This window comes from Saccopteryx leptura, chromosome 2 (genome assembly GCF_036850995.1).
Source record: "Saccopteryx leptura isolate mSacLep1 chromosome 2, mSacLep1_pri_phased_curated, whole genome shotgun sequence".
Classification (NCBI taxonomy): domain Eukaryota; kingdom Metazoa; phylum Chordata; class Mammalia; order Chiroptera; family Emballonuridae; genus Saccopteryx; species Saccopteryx leptura.
The window spans coordinates 226440426-226457078 of record NC_089504.1 but is presented as its reverse complement, the minus strand read 5'-3'; the positions used below and the strand labels follow the sequence as shown (position 1 = coordinate 226457078).

Below are 16653 nucleotides of genomic sequence, written 5' to 3'. Positions count from 1 at the left end.
GCTCTCCCCTGGAGCCTTCCAAGGGTAATTTCTATTGTATCAGCAACCCCCCCCCCCTTCTGTTGGAGATCCTTTTATAGCAGCCCCAAGACTCCAACAGACAGGAATTAACTTGACTTGACAATCCTTAAAGCTTTAGGACCTTCAGAGAAGACTGAACACTTCATGGCTAAAGCAGCAACCCTAGAGGAAAACTGAGGCCATGGGGCTCAACCGTGACTGGAACCGGGGTAGAAGACTGCTCTCTAAGGAAACTGCAGTATAAAGAGAAGGAAGCAGTCAATCCGCTCCCCTCACCAAGCCAACCACCTTCTAATGACTGAGATTCCTGGTTCAATCGACCTGAAAGGACCCATCCACAATGTGGCTAATCCCTCCATTGATATGTAATCACCGGGCTTCTTGGCTGCCCCCTGGGCTTTCTCATCTTGGCTCATTCAGCCAGAATACATAGGTTCTTTATTCTTCCCCAGTCCTTACAGTCAAGAGGAGCACTTGGCTCTTAATCCCCACATGCAAGTGGATCACAAAACAAACCGTGGTGGCGCAGTGGACAGAGTGTCGGACTGGGACCTGGAGGACCCAGGTTCGAGACCCTGAAGTCGCCAGCTTGAGCCCAAGGTCCCTGGCAAGGTAAAGTCTCCAGTCAAGGCACATATGAGAAAGCAGTCACTGAACAAGTAAGGTGCCCCAACAAAGAATTGATGCTTCTCATCTCTCTCCCTTCTTGTCTGTCTGTCCCTATTTGTCCCTCTCTCTGACTCTCTCTGTCTCACACACACACACACACACACACAAAACCATGTCACTTAAAAAACATAAATTTCCACTAGTTACCATCTATCCAAAGATAAATGTCCATGTAATTAAGTCAATGTTTCTGATTAGACAAGCACACACTAATCATTGTAAAATACTTCAAATTTAGAAAATTTTGCATAAAAAAAATAAATACCCCTTAAAATCTCAACACTAAAAAAATATATGTTGTTGGGCCTCATCAGTGGTAGCAGAGTAGAAAGTTGAACTGGGGTAGAGGTCCCAGGGTCAAAACCCTGAGGTCATCGATTTGACTTGAGTGCAGGCTCATCAGGCATGAGCGCAGAGTCATTGGCTTGAGTGTGGAATCACAGCCCCCCCCCCCCCCCAATCAAGGCATGTTTGAGAAAGCAATCAATGAACAACTAAACTGCCACAACTACAAGTTGATGCTTCTCATCTTTCTCCCTTCCTCTCTCTCTCTCTCTAAAAACAAACCAAAAAAAAAAATACTGTACACACACACACACATATATATACTGTACACACACATATATATGTTGTTGATATTTTGGGCTATATTTACTACTGGCACCTGATGTAATTAAAGAAACATTTTAGAATTAAAGAAATTCTGAAAATGAGCTATTTGGGAAGAATCAATCAGAAAAAGAAAAGGGGGGGCACAGGATACCTGAGAAAAATGGAAAAAAGTGACAGTGAGCCCAGGTAATCAAATGCCAGATACCAATTTAACACTGCTAGAGGTCAGACAGATTGTATTAAATCAAAGGAGGAAATTCAAAGACATGAATCTTACTTAAAATACGAATTCTTAAGTCAGTTGCAATAGTACTCAGGGTATTAAAATATTAAACTCGATTCATGTCCTCATTAAGCTCTTTGTTTCCCAATTCCACAAAATAGTATAGTTTTTCTAAGCTGGAAAAACTGTACCTTAATATTTCCCAGAAAGATTCCATCCCCCCCCCCCTTTTGGTTTTCTAGCAACCAAAACACAACAATCAAGACCACATTTTTTATTATTCTTAGTATTGATTCTGAGAAAAAGGAAGGGAGAGAGACAGGGACAGAGAGAGAGAGACAGGGAGAGGAAAAACATTGATTTGTAGTTCCACTCATTCATGCAATCCCTGGTTGTCTCTTATAAGTGCCTTGACCTGGGATTGAACCCACAATTTCGTCGTATCAGGATGATGCTCTAATGAGCTATACCGCCAGGGCCTCAAGACCGTATCTTATACCCTCAGAACTGGTCACTCAAATACCTGTAACAGCCTGTGGGCTGGGCCCCAAACATGGCACGGAGGCTCTATGTGCTATGAAAAATGTTAAATGCTAGGGGTCCCATAAATTCACTTTTCCTGACCTGAACAGGGTTCAGAACTGCTATGTCACAGGCCAAGAAGAGATGGGTTTCTGCAATGAAAACTCAGAGGCTGTCTGTGGGGAATAACAGCCCTACTTACTCTAAGGAGCTACAGTCACTGGTCCTGCTATCAAGAATGGGACCTTCACTCAGATGTCTAGTCTTTGGCCAGAAGACTCCAAATTCCTAATACAAACCTGCAACTTTTACAAATAAAGCCCACCTGATTTTGACCCCATTTCCTCAAAGAAACAGAAGGTCATGGGGATGTTTTACTGAAAGTGAACTGGAATCATGCAACAGTTTCCCACAAGCCTCTTTCTGGAAGATATTTGAATGGTTTGCTACAATTGTTGAAGATTCACAGGACAAAGGTTGCAGACAAATTCAATACCCAAATTAAGTAACTAACTTGGGGGTGGACCACAGGGTGAATTTTGTTAATGTATCTTTAAATAATTAGATTCTTAAGTGGTTTAGTTAAGTAAGAACCATAGTTATGAGGTTTTAATTTTTTAAATAACAATAAAATGTAAAAGAGTTCAATTGATATCATTGTAGAATTGAAATGTTAATTTCTAATCCCAGAGTTTACAAAATGAGATGATTATTCTACCATTCATAAACTTTTTTAAAATGTCCCAGTAGATCTTGCGCTGAACTTGGGAGCATTATCTCTGAAAATATTTTTAATGCTCAATAAACTGCTTAACAGGAGTAACATTATTAAATCAGACTGCAATATTTTTCCTCCTATAATATGAAGCACAGCAGTCTTGAGGGCTAAGGATAAGGCTTTCATGATACTTATTAGCAATATCCTGAAGTTAATAACTGGGTGACATTGCTTAAGCACAGAGAAGCTCAAAACACCTAAATTGGCCCTGGCCAGTTGGCTCAGTGGTAGAGCATCGGCCTGGCGGGTAGGAGTCCCGGGTTCAATTCCCCACCAGGGCACACAGGAGAAGCGCCCAACTGCTTCTCCACCCCTCCCCCTCTCCTTCCTCTCTGTCTCTCTCTTCCCCTCCTGCAGCCGAGGCTCCATTGGAGCAAAGATGGCCCGGGTGCTGAAGATGGCTCTGTGGCCTCTGCCTCAGGCACTAGAATGGCTCTGTATGCAACAGAGCAACGCCGCAGATGGGCAAAGCATCGCCCCCTGGTGGGCATGCCTGGTGGATCCCGGTTGGGCGCATGTGGGAGTCTGCCTGACTGCCTCCCCGTTTCCTTTTTTTTTTTTTAACACGAAGCCGCTCCCCCTCCTCCCGGGCAGCACACGGATCTAGCCTCTCCAAAATTATTTTTATTTATTTATTCATTTTAGAGATGACAGAGAGAGAGAGAGAGAGAGAGAGAGAGAGAGAAGGGGGGAGGAGCAGGAAGCATCAACTCTCATATGTGCCTTGACCAGGCAAGCCCAGGGTTTTGAACCAGCAACCTCAGCGTTCCAGGTCGATGCTTGATCCACTGCGCCACCACCAGTCAGGCTATCCAATTTTTAAAATACTTTTATCCTGGCCCTGGCCAGTGGCCCAATGGATACAGCATCAGTTCTGGGTTTCATTCCCGGTCAGGGTACACAGGAGAAGTAACCATCTGCTTCTCCCCCTCTCCCTCTCCCCTTCTCTCCCTCTTTGCCTCCCACAGCCAATGGCTCAGAATAGTTCTAGCATGGACCAGGGCACTGAAGATAGCTCAGTTGGTCCTGTCAGTCTCAGGCACTACAAATAGTTCAGTACTATTGAGCTATACTCAATTAAGCTCAGTAGTATTGAGGAATATCAGCTCCAGATGGGGTTGCTGGGTGGATCCTGCTCAGGGCGCATGCAAGAGTCAGCCTCACTATCTCCCCTCCTAACACCTAAAAAAAAAAAAAAAATCTGTCCTGTGGTGGCACAGATAAAGCATCAACCTGGAATGCTGAGGTCACGGGTCTGATCTCCTCCCCACCACCACCACCCCTCTCTAAAAATCAATCAATAAATTTTTTAATAGATAACTTATATAGCTGAATAATAACCAAACCAAATTTTTTTAAATAACCAAAATAATCCAGTGTCTCAGATTACTGATCTGATTAATGATCTGATACGCTCATTGCCAAATATCCAGAAAACATAAACAACTCTCTAAGTAAAGAAATGTAAGCATGTTGCCTAACTGGTAGTGGCACAGTGAATAAAGCGTCAGCCTGGGACTCTGAGATCCCAGTTTCAAAACCCCAAGGTTGCTGGCTTGAGCTCAGGCTCATCTTTGAGCATGGGGTCACCAGTCTGAGCATGAAATCATCAAAACGATCCCATGGTTGCTGGCTTCAGCCCAAAAGTCACTCTCTGGCTTGAGCCCAAGGTCGCTAGCTTGAGCAATGGGTCACTGGCTCAGCTGGAGTCCCCTCCCCCCCACCCCGTAAAGGCACGTATGAGAAGCAATCAATGAACTGAAGTGATTCAACTAAGAGTTGATGCTTCTCATCTCTCTCCTTTCCTCTCTGTTTCCCTCCTTCCCCTCCTCGAAAGAAAGAAAAGGAAATTTAAGTATGTTGTCTCTAACAGTATCTCTGCCTTTCGAATGCAGGATTATTAATCTCAGCATTAAGAACAATGGATCAGTCATCCTTTGTCAGGAGGCCTGTCCTGTGCAGTGCAGGAGGACCGCACTATCCCTGGCCTCTACCACCTAGAACCCAGATATATCCTTGTATCTAAACAGATGACAGCATCACCTCCCCAGGATGACAACAAAATGTGTCCAGTCACTGCCAAATGTCCCTTGGCAAGTAAAACTGCCCCCAGTTAAGAACCTGTGTCCTAATATAACACAACAAAAAAATATCACCCAGCAGAAGTTTAACACCCAAAAGCTGATGCCCAAAGATAGTTCACTTTCCAATTACTTTGCAAATATTTTCTTCATGTAGCTTTGATAAATAAATTACTGAGTCGTTCACACAGCTTTTTAAATAAATGAAGCATTGCTCTTTTTGTTAATGTGAAATCAGCTTTAAAATAAATGTTTCCAGCCTGACCAGGCGGTGGCACAGTGGATAGAGTGTCGGACTAGGATGTGGAGGACCCAGGTTTGAGACCCTGAGGTCGCCAGCGTGAGCGCCAGCTGATCTGGTTTGAGCAAGGCTCACCAGCTTGAGCCCAAGGTCACTGGCTCAAGGGGTCACTCGGTCTGCTGTAGCCCCCCGGTCAGGGCACATATGAGAAATCATTCAATGAACAACTAAGGAACTGCAATGAAGAATTGATGTTTCTCATCTCCTTCCCTTCCTGTCTGTCCCTATCTGTCCCTCTCTCTGACTCTCTGTCTCTGCCACAAAAAAATAAAAATAAATGTTTCAGTGCTCCTTTTCTTAATCTATTAACTCAATTAAGGAATGCCAAAAGAACAACAGAGAAGAAAATATAAAATCAGTGTACCACCCCAGCTATGCAATAAAAAGTACTGGCAAATATAACTAAACAAGCATTCTTCATTTATTTTCAGCTTTTAAAAAGCAAACAACATGCAAAGGATATCACCAGGAACGTGAAGAGATGATCCACAGAATGGAAAAAAATGTATGCAAATCAGATATCTTATAAGGGACCTGTACCTAGAACACAGAGAATGCCTGCAATTTAATAGAGAGAGCAAAAATGCAATCCAAAAAAATGGACAAAGGTCTGAACACTGATTTCTCCAAAGAAAATATACAATTAGCAAATGAGCAATGAGTGAAAAGATGAGGGACATTATTATTTCTCAGGGAGATGCAAATCAAAATCACAAGGAGCCTGACCAGGGGTGGCACAGTGGACAGAACATTGACCTGGGATGCAGACAACCCAGGTTAGACACCCCAAGGTCGCTGGCTTGAACACAGGCTCATTTGGTTTGAGCATGGGCTCACCCAGCTTGAGCACGGTGTCACTGGCTTAAGTACAGTGTCACTAGCTTAAGTGTGAGATCATAGACACAACTCCATGGTCGCTGGCTTGAGCTCAAAGGTCGCTGGTTTGAACTAAAGGTCACTGGCTTGAGCAAGGGGTCACTGGCTCAGCTGGAGCCCCCTGGTCAAGGCACATATGAGAAAGCAATCAATGAACAACTAAAGTGCCACAAGGAGTTGATGCTTTTCATCTCTCTTCCTTCCTGTCTGTCCCTAACTGTCCCTCTCTCTATCTCTGTCTCTGTCTCTCTCACTAAAAAAGGGGAAAAAAAGAAACACACAAGGAAATACCACCTTTTCACCCACTAGGATGGCTAGAATCAAAAGATCAAAACAAGTGTCAGCGAGGACGTGGGATAGTGGAACCCTCATTCACTGCTGGCTGGAATGTAAAACAATGCAGCCACTTTGGAAAACAGTCTGGAGTTCCTCAGACAGTTAAACACAGAGTTCCCACTTAACATAGGAGAGGTTTTACTCCTACATATACACTCAAAAAGAATTTAAACAAATATTCAAACAAATTTTTTTTTTGTATTTTTCTGAAGCTGGAAATAGGGAGGCAGTCAGACTCCCGCATGCGCCCCACCGGATCCACCCGGCATGCCCACCCGGGGGCGATGCTCTGCCCATCCGGGGCGTCACTCTGTTGCGACCAGAGCCACTCTAGCGCCTGGGGCAGAGGCCATGGAGCCACCCCCAGCGCCCGGGCCATCTTTTGCTCCAATGGAGCCTCAGCTGCGGGAGGGGAAGAGAGAGACAGAGAGGAAGGAGAGGGGGAGGGGTGGAGAAGCAGATGGGTGCTTCTCCTGTGTGCCCTGGCCGGGAATCGAACCCAGGACTTCCGCACGCCAGGCCAACACTCTACCACTGAGCCAACCGGCCAGGGCCTCAAACAAAATTTTTTGACAATTAATGTTCATCACAATAATCTGATGGTGGAACCAATCCAAACATCCATCAACTGATAAGAGAATAAGTAAAATGTGAAATATCCATGCCAATGAAATATTATTCAGCAATAAAAAGGAACGAAGCACTGTCACCTGCTACAACATGGATGGCCTTTGAAAGCATGAAGTTATGTGGAAGAAGACAGTCACAAATGACCACAGCTGTGTGATTCTATTTATACGTAATGGCCAAAATACACCAATCTAAAGAGACAGATTCATGGTTACCAGAGGCTTCAGGGAGGGAACAAAGAGAGTGATCATGGGTACAGGGTTTCATCTGGGGGATGATGTAAGTGTTCTAAAATTGATTATGGTAGTGGGGGTGGAGGAAGGTATGGCAGGATAAATGATGATGGATGGAGATGTGGCTGGGCGTGATGAACACACAATACAGTGCACAGAAGATGTACTGTAGAATTGTGCACCTGAACCTGTATAATCTGTTGACCAGTGTCACCCCAATAAATTCAACAAATAACATTGATTATGGTGGTGGTTACACAACTCTGTAAATATATCAAAAACCACTGAATTGTGTACCTTAAAGACCTGAATTGTATATTATACAAATTATATCTTTTTTTGTTTTAATTTCTTTTTTTAGGTAAGAGGAAGGGAAATAGTGAGTCAGACTCCCACATGTGTCCCGACCAGAATCCACCCAGCAACCTCATCTGTAACCAATGCTCAAGTACTGAGCTCTTTTTAGAGCCTGAGGCTACCGCTAAAACTAACTGAGCTATCCTCAGTGTCCCGAGCTACACTCAAACCAATCAAGCCACTGGCTGCAGAAGAGAAAGAAAAGGGCGTGCACTGACCGGGAATCAAATTCAGGTGATCTATATGCCTAGTCTACACTCTATCCACTGAGTCACCAGCCAGAACCATAAATTACATCTTAATAAAGCTGTTATAAACACGACCTACAGACAAGGTGCAGAAGACTTACTTCCTCATGCCTATAGAACAGTGGTCCCCAACCTTTTTTGGGCCACGGACTGGTTTAATGTCAGAAAACATTTTCACGGACCAGCCTTTAGGGTGGGACGGATAAACGCACAAAATAAAATTATGCGACCGGTGTAAAAACTGTGGTATTTTTAAATATAATTGTCGAACTTACGAGACAAGCATCAAGAGTGAGTCTTAGACGGATGTAACAGAGGGAATCTGGTCATTTTTTAAAAATAAAACATCGTCAGACTTAAATATAAATAAAATGAAAATAATATAAGTTATTTATTCTTTCTCTGCGGACCGGTACCAAATGGCCCACGGACCGGTACCAGTCTCGGGCCCAGGGGTTGGGGATCACTGCTATAGAACACAATGTTACCAACCCTAACAGCCGACAGGAACTGGGGGCCTAACAAGGAGGAAGGCTAAGAGAGAAGATAGATGAAAACATTGGAATTCCCATTTTACTAAGGGGAGGTTAAAAGTCACAGTAGTCGGATGATGGAACTAAATTATACACTACGTAAGTGATATAAAGACTAAGAAATAATCAATATGTGAACTGTAAACATAATCATCAAACAGCTGGAGAGCACAGAGAGGAGGTGAGGGCAATAAATAAACTCAATTATCATTTGTCATAACAGGAGGCCGACACACAGGAAGGAGTGCGGGTGTCTTACTGTGAACTACCCAGACTCTTCTGGAGCATGCGGGAGGGGGGAGGAAAGCACGGACAGCACAGGCTCCTGCTGCTGCTCAGCTCCTCTGCTCCAAGTCCATTGACACTGCGGGGGATTATTACTGTACACACTGTTTTTAGGATCACATCAAACTTGTATTACTTGAGCTGAAACATCTGTATGAGGTAAGAGTATAATTTCTGTCAGGAAAACTACCCAAGTGATTAGCACCATCACTGAGTGAAGATGTGAATATTGTACTGGAGCAAAACTGCCTCACATTTTATAGCAGAAGACTGCACCCTAAGAAGGCGGCTTGGAGCACGGGGCAGTTCCTGTAGGAGAGCAGGGAACTGGACAAAGGCCCCAGCTTGTGTAAGCAGACAGTACAAGTCATAGCAGGGACACAGCTGGGAAAACGCTGCCCAGTTACTGAAAACATTATCAAGATTACAACTCGAACGCTTGGGACTCAAGACTGCAGGTGGCCAAACTAGGGTATTTTTGAGTATATCAGGTGGTGGAACTAACAGGATACAAGACAAAAAGGCACAACCAGGAGTGTCCCAGGTACACCAGAGGAAGGGCTCATGGTTCTCAGAAGACCAGAGGCTACGGCACCCTGAAGAGCTTGTGCACCCCGACCCTGCCCTGTACTCCTGCATTCCAGAGAAATACTGTATTTGTGTACTGAGAGGAGTCAGTGATGCACATTTTACAAAAAAAAAAAAAAAAACAAAACACTAACACATTACATCCATTAGGTGGGTCAGGCTCCTATTGAATATAAATAAATAAATAAATAAATAAATAAATAAATAAATAAATAAATCGCCCACATAGGAAGGTGATGGCGAAAAGAAACCCAGTTCTGAGCCTCTAAAATAGGGCCTAAGAAGCAAGTGGGACCAGCAACCCCAGCCCATGACCCTCCCAGACTTCCCGTTAGAACCTTCCTTTGCTCTGAATGTGGCCAAGTCCTCTGCACCTAACCCTGGTGATGCAGCTGGGTCCACAGAGATCTTGTCCCCAGGATCTGAAGAAATTTGGAGGTGCCAGGCTGGAATCACTCCCCCAAAACCCAAGGGGCCCCCCAAATGGTGGGGAGGCAAGGCAGACGCCCTCCTCAGAGCCCCTCGAACGCAACTGGCAGACACCCGCTTCTGAAGATCCCTGGGTGAAAATCCCATCTACCCCAGTCCTAAGGAGCAGACAACTCCATAAGGGCATCCCCCCACCCATGACTCAGTGGATCTATGGTTTCTCAGGGCTCTGATCCCCTCTGCAAAGAGGAAACTAGGAACAGGAACTGGAAGTGAACTTGGCCTAGGAGCAGGGAGGGCGGGCAGGAGAGCTCTGGGCTGGAGGCAGCACTGCAAAGCGCACCCCCTTTCTCTAGGACATCTGTCTCCTCCATAACCACAGAGAACCATGTTTGGTGGAGACTCTAAGGAAAAGCAACTGAATCCCCATAGCCTCACCTCCAACCCACTCCTCGCCCATTCCAAGCCAAGTCTGGGCACAGAGATCCACTGCTTCTCCATCACCTACTTCCTCACATACCTGTATTGGAATCCTTCCACCTTAAGAGGGCAGAGACTGGAATTAACTACTTTATTTTTCTTTAACCAAAACACCCTTCCCTCCCTTTTATTTCTTTTCCTTCATGAACTCAAAGCCGCAGCCAGAATCACCCACAGTAACCTTGCTATTTCACTTCAGTTCTGCTGGGGGCTCAAAACCAGGAGGGCTTCCTCCCACAACTGCAGCCCAGTGTCCCTCTACGGAAAGAAACTTTGTGACAGCACGAGACTGGATGGGCCTTGGTCCAACCTGAGCGGGAGAGAGAGATGGAAGAGAGATGTGTTCAGCTAGAAGGAACTGCCTCCCACGGCTTTCCTGACTGAATCACCACTCTTTGTTGAACACCCTTCTGCATACACACAATTGAGTGGCTCTAACCAGAGCTGTGGCCCTTCTACTTCTGCAACCGTTTTGATGAGACCTTCCCCCAACTTGCAGAATGCAAGTCTCCCAGCTCAGCCTCAGTCCAATCAGGGAGGAACCTCTTTCCCTAGCCAAAGAACTCCAAGGTCTACTAGGAGGAACTCACACAAACTCAGGCAGGATCTCTCTGTATCCACAGTCTAGGCCTTTATGAAGTTCTTAATGAGGTCCCTGGGGATGCAGGAACAGTGAGGGACTTATGCTGGGGGGGGGGGGGGGGGGCTGGAACGAGGCACAGAAGGTCCGGAAGGGAATGGAAGGGAGAAGTCGTCTAATTATTAATATTCTGTACCCTTTTACACTAGAGCACTGTATTATTTTCAAAACACTCTGTTCCTGGCTGAGGACTACTTTATTTTTGAGTGCCTCCTTTATTTAATAATAATAATAATAATAATCTTTAAAAAATAAGTGATTTGGCCTATGCAGATGAGAAATCTTTTTCTTTTAACATAGGAGTTGTTATTCACATAAAACTGTACATTTAGATATGAAATGACATGAAGTGTGTGTGGGACTGAAAAACACAAACATGTTGCTGGGGCCTTGCAGGTCTGTTTCTTCTGGTCCTGTACTGGGAGGGAAGGAGAGACACCCAAAGACATGCACTCTACTTATTTGGTTAATTTAGAAAGGAAAATGCATATATGCATGTGTGTGTGTGCGCGCACACCAGTGAAATAATGTTTTGGATACAGAAGTCCAAATGACTAAAGACATGAAAAATGAGGATCTCTCCTAAGCACAAGACTGAATCTGTAAAGTTCTGGAACCCCAGAGCACTAGAAACATGGCCCACAGGAACCAAAGTCTGCCCTCGTCCTCACCCCTCTGCCCTCCCAAGTGGGCAGAAGCCCATCATCACCTACTTCTAGGTGACACTTGGACATGATTCTTATGCTCTTCCCCACTCTCCTCACTTGGGAAAACATGAGCTCTTCAGGCACTGACTCCCAAAATGTTTCTCCCAAGGACAGTAAGCTCCTGGCTGTTGGGGCGCAGTGCAGGCCCTCACAACTTTCCACAAGCAGTATCTGTCCCATTCCAGAATGCCTGGGGCTTAGTCAGCTCCGTCAAACTACAGGAATTTGGAGGGGGGAAAGAGATAGGACTGGGGCTGCCTTTCCTTTCAGGTTCTGAGGGGTGGGATAAGAGGGGAGGGGAGCTGGGAGACAGATCTGTAAGGAACAGGGGAGACAGCCTTTGTTCCAGCTCTTTGGATGAGCATTAGAGTGGAGTTCAATTGTCCGCTAATGAGATTTCCGAACCACGTGCTCCTTTCAAGTCCAGGCCCCAACTGATTTTGTTCCCCAGACAGCAGCGGGGGGGGGGGGGGGGGGGGGGGGGGGGGGGCAAGCTGCCTTCCCATCCCTAAGGGCCCGAGAATTCCCAGAACTGCAGGAACTCACACCAGTTATCAGATTATTGACATCCAGCTTGCTGGGGTCAGCGGCCACTTGCCAAGCCACTCCAAGTAATGAGTTAGGAGCAGGAAGAGAAGGGTAGGACAGAGCATCCCAGGGGGCTTCTGTTCCCACTGGACAGACTGCAAGGCCCTTACTCCGTTTGTGTTTTTGTTTGTTTGCTTGTTTTGGCCGGTAAGGCCCTCTGGGGTCTGCGTTCAGTTTTCCAGCTCCATCATTTGCTCCCCAACCGACAAAAGGGAGTTACTTTTTCAGTAACACCTGATTCCATAAGCAAGCCCAAGATGGTCTTTTTTAAGCCATTTATCTCATTAGGGGTTGTTAGAGAAGTTTTTCTTGTTTGGGTTTTTTCCTGCATAAAACTGGCTCTCCCTTTGCCTAAAGAAAATCAAGCTGGTGGAGAAGAGGAAAAATAAGTCAAAACCCAGTGACAGCATTTTGAAGCTTTTCCATGAAATTATCGCTCCTCTCCCTCCTTCCCAGGTTGGGCACCAAGCTTTCTCCCCAGGTTTATTTCTCCTCCGTTCAGTGATAATTACTTAGCAACGTCCCTGTTTACCAAAGACTATCTCCCAGGGGGGCTCTCTTGTAGGTGGGGGTTCAAGAGAGCATATTCTGGAAACCAGAGACATACCAGACTTCTACTACAAGGCGCAGCTCAAATTTCACTTTTACCAGGAAGTGTTCTCTCCCTGCCTCCAGGTATCTCTTTGTTCAAACCTCCCTCCATCCGGGCACTAATCACTTCACACATCGGCATTGGTTCGTGCAACCACTTCCCACCTGGACCGGTTTTCTCCTCCACCAGGGCCTGGGCCTCAGCAGAGCCTTAAGGAAGAAGGAAGGAAAAAGAAAGAAACCACTAAAACCTAAAGGGAACTCAAACAGAGAAAGGAGCTGCAAGCGATTCGTTAAGTACAGCACAGGTAGACCTAAGGACATTGAAACAAGCCCTGTTTGGAGTTGAAAACAGCGGTCCGCATACTGTTCAAAACAAATAGTAGTTGGAACAGTGGAGAACTGGAAAGGAGTAAGGGGTCTGTCCTCTCTGGTGGAATCCCTCTCCAGGAACACTACGTTACTCCAGTGGGTCATATGTGGCAAGGGCTGTCCTAAGAAGTATATGATTTATACCAGGGGTCTCCAAACTTTTTACACAGGAGACCAGTTCACTGTCCCTCAGACCGTTGGAGGGCCAGACTATAAAAAAAACTATGCACAAATCCCTATGCACACTGCACATATCTTATTTTAAAGTAAAAAAACAAAACAGGAACAAATACAATATTTAAAATAACGAACAAGTAAATTTAAATCAACAAACTGACCAGTATTTCAATGGAAAACTATGCTCCTCTCACTGACCACCAATGAAAGAGGTGCCCATTCCGGAAGTGCGGCAGGGGCCAGATAAATGGCCTCAGGGGGCCGCATGCCAGGCCTTAGTTTGGGGACCCCTGATTTATACTGTCGTTTTTATCCACCCCCTCCCCTCGCTACAAATGGGAATGCTCATCCCCACTCTCCAGAAAGCTCAGAAACTGAGACTCAGTGAGATTATGTAGCCGGCCCCAGCTTTTGAGTGGCACTGAGCCGGCACTAGAACCCAGGATGGTTTGACCTCAGCGCCCGGGCTTCTCGACCTCTTACTTCAGCTCAAAGTGTAGGCCAAGTCAACGTGCATGGGTAACCCTATCAGGCCCGCTCTGACTCAAGGATGCCCCTCAGCTGCTCCGCGGGGCCGTGTGTGTACCACCAAAGCGGGCATGGATTGGCGAGCTTCCGGAAGGACTCGCGCGCGTCCTTCAAGGCCAGCCAGCACGCAGGAAAAGGTAGGCTCGGATCAACTTGGGCTGATCCGGGGGCAAGGCTGGAGGACGTTACTGGAAGGGAAGGGAGCGTGGCTCGGTCAGCGCCCCGACGGACGGCTGCCTGAAAGGCCCTAGCTGGGACGTGGAACCCCTGGGCGCAGAGGGTTGGGGGCGCCGTACGCTGCGGGGACTGGAAACGAAGGCGCCGCCTGGGCTTCTTAACCTGCAGCATCTCGCCGGGAGGCCGGGGGAGGGGGCATCACCTGACAGCACACACCAACTTCTCTCCGCTCGCAGGGGCGCGCGGCAGCCACCGCGGCCGGGGGAGCACAGCGCTCAGCTCTCGCCCAATGGCTAGGTCTGTAAACAAAAGCGGGCCCCACTCGGGCCCCTAGACGGGCGGCGAGCGGCGCCGCACAGCAGTATCTCATCTGCTGAGCCCGCGATCGTGCGCGGAGATTCCACGCACGGCCCCCGGACCCCGCGCCCGGGCCAGTCATTGTTTGCGCGCCTGCAGAATGCCGCTTTAAATGCCCCCTCCCAGATCGGCCACGGGTCTCCGGCCCTGTGTGGCGACCCCAACCCTTCCCAGCGTATGTCTGGCCCCGGGCGCGGCACCGATCGCCAAGGTGAGCGCCCAGGCGGCGGCGCCGAAACCCCGGGCCTGGAGGTGCTCAGGTTGGGGACTGAGACACACACACAGCCGCACGCACACGCACGCCCTCCCCGAAGTTGATTTTTTAAATCAGCCGACAAATACAAAGTGCCGCCGCCGCAGCAGGTCAGCGCTGACCTGCTGCTGCCGGGAAAACCGACCGCCAACGCCCGGACACTGTCACTTCCATTCGGCGCCGGGCAGCTGGATGCTGTTGACCCGTCTCCCTCCTTAGGGTTCGAGCGAGAGATGTCTCCCCGCCTCCCGAGTGTATGAACACGAAAACAATACGAGCAGAGAGCAATCGGGGGGAGCTAGGACCCGCCGGGAGCCCCGGTGTGCGGGAGACGGGGGTCGGGACGTGCCCGTTACCAGCAAAGTAGCCCGGGCATCCTCACCACATCCCTCAGGGTGGCTCCGGACAGCCGGTCCGCGTCCCCAGGTTCACGGTACTCACCCGTATCGCTCGTCCCGTTTCTCCGCGACGGGCACGGAACGATGCAGGCACGCCAGAATCCCGGTGCCGCGGGGACCGAAGCAACCGCTGCGCTGCAGAGATGCGCGCCCGACGGCGGCGGCGCTGCTCCGCCCGACACTCGCAGCGACCAATGGGAACCAGCGGGGCGCCTCCACGGGCGGCCTCGGGGGCGGGGCCGGAGGAGCGCGTGGGAAACCGGACTCCGATTGGGCCTCCTGACGATCGCTCCGCCTCCGGCCGGCCAATCAAAAGCGGCGGATACAGGAGCGGGGCGTTCAGAGTTGGGCTGGAGACTGACAACAGGAGCACGCTAGGTACCCGCCAGCATCCCGGCCCCCTTGCGCTACCGGGAGGATGCGGTGCCGCGCGCACCAGGGCTGCTTTCCCTCGCGGCTCCGGTGGCGCGGCCTTGTGACCGCTCAGGCAGGCCGCCGAGGCGCGGCTGGAGGGGGACGACGACGGAGCCCCTAACAAAGCGACTCTGGGAGGGCCCGGCGGCCTCCGCCTCCTCCCTCAATAGGTCCGTGGAGCTGCCAGTTACCCTTTATAGGTGGATGTGGCCAATGACGCACAGAGAAGGGGCTCGAGTTGGCGCGCGCGCGCGCGCGCGCGCGGTTCGGCATCAGTGGGATTGGTCCTAGGTAAAGGATTTTCCTGCCACCTCTAAGGCAGAGTATGAGGGGACGGCACGGGGGATGAGAACGGCGGAAAAATACTGTACCTGCAACACGCAGTCTGGCGTGGGAGGCGTGTGCCTGGCTCTGGGGAAGATGAGAACTTCTTTACGAGAGAAAACCTTAACTAAGACCTCCCAATGGATGCTGCGGGATGGGGGGCACAATGACCTTAACCCAGCCCCCGGGAGTCCGCCACTCACCGGGTGACTCACTTTCCCAGCAAGTGAATTTGAAATCTCAGCGAGGACCTTGGGCTTCCGTTCACCTGGTCTGAGTAATGAGTCCCGCAGGTTCACACAGACCTGGCCTCTAATGTAAAATCCGGAAACGACGTGGGCTGTATACCTTTCACGAGGTTGTGAGTGACATGGGAACCAGACTCCAACGAATGCTCCTCCCCGCTCACCTGCAGAGCTTTGGACTTCACCGCTAAGAGAACCACCTGATTCGGTTTGCGCATTGGCCCTCCCAGAGGGGTGGAAGCCTGAGCTCCCAGGTTATCAGGTTGAAAATAGAAGGCACCACAAAAGGAGTTGCCCCTATCCTAAAGGGTAAAACCTAAACAGGAAAACTAAGCCTTCCTTGACTTCTCCCTCCCTCTCCCCTCTGTTCTCGCCTACCTCCCTAGTCCAAGTTCTCCTCTCCACCCTCTCACCGCACCTGACATCTGAGACCTTCCGTGTCTTTCTCCCCAGGCCTTGCTCCTGAAGCGCACTCTACACTTTGCAGAATCATCCTCCTAAACGGAAAAGCATTTGGCTTTCTTGCCTCAGTGTCTTCCATTTGCCCTGAACACCCCGACCCCTACTTTCACCGACTCCTCTCCGTTCTCCAGGACCCAGCCCGCAGTCCCTGCATTCACTGACTACAGCTGTGCAGCAGTCTTGTGGACACTGGGACCTTCCTGTATCTGGTCAAGGCT

General features: G+C 48.6%; 1 protein-coding gene across 2 annotated transcripts in view; it reads right to left on the bottom strand.

The window, feature by feature from the left end:
* The window catches only part of TIAM1 (TIAM Rac1 associated GEF 1), a 315885-nt gene extending 300761 nt beyond the window's left edge, over window positions 1–15124 (bottom strand). The window contains exon 1 of one of the 2 annotated variants that reach the window (XM_066370374.1): window positions 15034–15124. The gene's annotated coding sequence lies outside the window, so the exon portion shown is untranslated. The remainder of the gene's footprint in view (window positions 1–15033) is intronic. The other variant, XM_066370373.1, reaches the window with a different exon arrangement.
* Window positions 15125–16653: the final 1529 nt, after the last annotated feature.